This window comes from Ambystoma mexicanum, chromosome 2q, assembly GCF_040938575.1.
Source record: "Ambystoma mexicanum isolate Mex_15411 chromosome 2q, UKY_AmexF1_1, whole genome shotgun sequence".
NCBI lineage: Eukaryota > Metazoa > Chordata > Amphibia > Caudata > Ambystomatidae > Ambystoma > Ambystoma mexicanum.
This window is the reverse complement of record NC_090924.1, coordinates 693,358,401-693,360,900: the sequence shown is the minus strand read 5'-3', so window position 1 is coordinate 693,360,900 and position 2,500 is coordinate 693,358,401. Positions and strand designations below refer to the sequence as shown.

At 55.1% G+C, this 2,500-nt stretch overlaps 5 non-coding genes across 5 annotated transcripts; all 5 read right to left on the bottom strand.

Annotated features, from left to right (window-relative positions):
* Positions 1–102: 102 nt before the first annotated feature.
* Positions 103–175, bottom strand: TRNAV-AAC (transfer RNA valine (anticodon AAC)). Its single transcript has one exon. It is a non-coding gene; the product is annotated as a tRNA-Val (tRNA).
* Positions 176–617: 442 nt separating this feature from the next.
* Positions 618–689, bottom strand: TRNAP-AGG (transfer RNA proline (anticodon AGG)). The gene has a single exon. It is a non-coding gene; the product is annotated as a tRNA-Pro (tRNA).
* An 809-nt stretch (positions 690–1,498) lies between these two features.
* TRNAL-CAA (transfer RNA leucine (anticodon CAA)) lies at positions 1,499–1,610 on the bottom strand. Its single transcript has 2 exons — positions 1,573–1,610; positions 1,499–1,544 (listed from the first exon to the last, which is right to left on the bottom strand). It is a non-coding gene; the product is annotated as a tRNA-Leu (tRNA).
* A 288-nt stretch (positions 1,611–1,898) lies between these two features.
* On the bottom strand, positions 1,899–1,971 carry TRNAV-AAC (transfer RNA valine (anticodon AAC)). The gene has a single exon. It is a non-coding gene; the product is annotated as a tRNA-Val (tRNA).
* A 449-nt stretch (positions 1,972–2,420) lies between these two features.
* On the bottom strand, positions 2,421–2,492 carry TRNAP-AGG (transfer RNA proline (anticodon AGG)). The gene has a single exon. It is a non-coding gene; the product is annotated as a tRNA-Pro (tRNA).
* Between the last annotated feature and the right edge of the window lie 8 nt (positions 2,493–2,500).

The window sequence follows — 2,500 nt, the reverse complement described above, 5'->3', positions numbered from 1 at the left end:
GATTACTCATGGCGTAGTGCCGGCCTGTCCATACCTGTCGAAACCTGCATGCGGTCAAATGTGTCCGATTGACATTGTGGAAATAAAAAGAAACCAGCACCATGTTTCTGCCCGGTCTCGAACCGGGGACCTTTTGCGTGTTAGGCGAATGTGATAACCACTACACTACAGAAACAGCTCTGGTAGGCTGCGCTCTAGTGTGCTGGGACAGCTTTCAGTTGAAAGGCTTTGTGGCACTGATGTCTCAGGGGGCCCGCTGGTACCTGCCAGGTGTCACACACCAACGTGAAAGTTTGGCGCAAGCCTGCGCCGGACCTACATGGCAGCACTCACAGCACCTCACACACAGGCTGCAGACACATACAAAAGACCAAGCTGGATGCAACAGTGGCGCGAGCCATGGCAGTCCCCACCCAGAAGGCATGTCCAAACCTTTATACATCAGCTCGCCGCCAGCGCATCATTACAAAGGAGGGGGAATTTCCAACACTGCCTCTTGGGCTTAAAAGCAGCCAACCATTGGCGACGGGCATCGAACCAGATACGGTCACGCACAAACTATTTTTGGGGGGGAATTGGGGACTCTGTGTTTTTTGTTTTCGGCGCTCCAAAAAAAAGGGCTCGTCCGGGATTTGAACCCGGGACCTCTCGCACCCTAAGCGAGAATCATACCCCTAGACCAACGAGCCACCGCATGCAGAGAGCAGTGAGGGGGAGGGGGGTGGTCTGCTTATCTCACTTGGCGCCATGCCCCAGTCTCTCCACGGCCTGACCCCTGCGTGTCACGTGGCCTGCCCCTGGCGCAAGCGCAGAGGACTGAGCTGCCTCTCAAGCAGAGAAACAAGAAGAAGAGCGGCAGCCTTCGCTGGCCAAAGGCCATCTGCTGCCGCTCGATCGGGCTCGATCAGGCGAGATATATGTGGCCGACCGGCCTAGAGCGCAAACCTGTGCTGCTCAGGGTGGGCAGCTTCCCAGCAGGAGGATGTGTCTTGAAAGCCGACAGAGGCAAGAAGGCGCACTCCCTCAGCCCGCTCCAACCTCTGGATTCCTGCGAATTTCAGAAGAGAACTCTGGGGCAGCATGGCTTCTGTCATCTCCCAACAGCCTCTCTGTTCTTGCTATGTAAATACCTTTACATCCCCCGAACTGAGCATGTCTGTTTTTTTATTTTTATTTTGCTGAGGTGTGGTGCCTTCAACGACCGACAGGTGGCAGGAGAGCACTTTCTCCAACTGTGAAGGGGACTTTTTTCACTTCCTGAGTAGACTGGGCTCAGTGACATATGCCACCAAGCCAGCCACTAGAAAATGCAGGTTTTGCAGCCGTGGGCCAGTGGGGGTTTAAGGGCAGGTGTGCCTCCGGCGTCTCTGGCAGACAGCTCCAGTTGCAAGGCAGCAGAAGAGAACAGGGAGGCTTGCCGGGCGCTGCATTCGGGGCCCCCACGAGGTTTTCCGCAAGCCTTACACTCTGAAATGTGCTCAAAAAAATGAGCCCGGCTTGTCAGGAGTGGGATTTGAACCCACGCCTCCAATCGGAGACCAGAACACCCATATGCAGGGAAGAGCTGTGCCTCTTGAGTCTGGCGCCTTAGACCACTCGGCCACCCTGACAGCTATGGGCAGGATTGGGAAAGATTCTTCAGTACCCAATGTCGCCACGTGCCAGCGCCGGTTTTCATGCCCCGATCTCTGCATCAAAAGTACCCAAACACTCACTTAAGGACCCAGGGATGGCAGGAAACGCCCACTGATGGAGCCAGTGGACAGTTTTCAGGGTGCAAATAAGGGCTGGCCTCAGATCACTCATGGCGTAGTGCCGGCCTGTCCATACCTGTCGAAACCTGCATGCGGTCAAATGTGTCCGATTGACATTGTGGAAATAAAAAGAAACCAGCACCATGTTTCTGCCCGGTCTCGAACCGGGGACCTTTCGCATGTTAGGCGAATGTGATAACCACTACACTACAGAAACAGCTCTGGTAGGCTGCGCTCTAGTGTGCTGGGACAGCTTTCAGTTGAAAGGCTTTGTGGCACTGATGTCTCATGGGGCCCGCTGGTACCTGCCAGGTGTCACACACCAACGTGAAAGTTTGGCGCAAGCCTGCGCCGGACCTACATGGCAGCACTCACAGCACCTCACACACAGGCTGCAGACACATACAAAAGACCAAGCTGGATGCAACAGTGGCGCGAGCCATGGCAGTCCCCACCCAGAAGGCATGTCCAAACCTTTATACATCAGCTCGCCGCCAGCGCATCATTACAAAGGAGGGGGAATTTCCAACACTGCCTCTTGGGCCATGGGCTTAAAAGCAGCCAACCATTGGCGACGGGCATCGAACCAGATACGGTCACGCACAAACTATTTTTGGGGGGGAATTGGGGACTCTGTGTTTTTTGTTTTCGGCGCTCCAAAAAAAAGGGCTCGTCCGGGATTTGAACCCGGGACCTCTCGCACCCTAAGCGAGAATCATACCCCTAGACCAACGAGCCACCGCATG